Source organism: Penaeus monodon, chromosome 19 (genome assembly GCF_015228065.2).
Source record: "Penaeus monodon isolate SGIC_2016 chromosome 19, NSTDA_Pmon_1, whole genome shotgun sequence".
In the NCBI taxonomy this organism is placed as follows: domain Eukaryota; kingdom Metazoa; phylum Arthropoda; class Malacostraca; order Decapoda; family Penaeidae; genus Penaeus; species Penaeus monodon.
The window spans coordinates 46,243,691-46,244,097 of record NC_051404.1 but is presented as its reverse complement, the minus strand read 5'-3'; positions in this window follow the sequence as shown (position 1 = coordinate 46,244,097).

The window sequence follows — 407 nt, the reverse complement described above, 5'->3', positions numbered from 1 at the left end:
GGGTGGAAGACAGATGTGTAACTATGCCTACAGGTATGCAGGTAAAAGGGTATGGAGGTACATAAATATTTTTTTATGTAGGCCTACAGTACATATGTATTCTTGCAGCTATAGCAGTACATATGAAAGTCTTCACCTACTATATGTGTGTGCTTGTGTGCAATTGCATTTGTGCATATTTTTCTCTATTTCATACCTATCAGCTTATATTATCTTTATTATGCAACTAATGAAGTAAATTTTAAAATATTTCTAAAATCAACTACAACTCCCAAAACAAGGATTGGAATATACTCTTAGGCAACTTACATATAACTATACTGCACTATCACAATATGTTAAAAAACAATAGTCCATGTTGGGGAAGACAAATAACAATATTTATAAATAACACACATTGCCTTTCT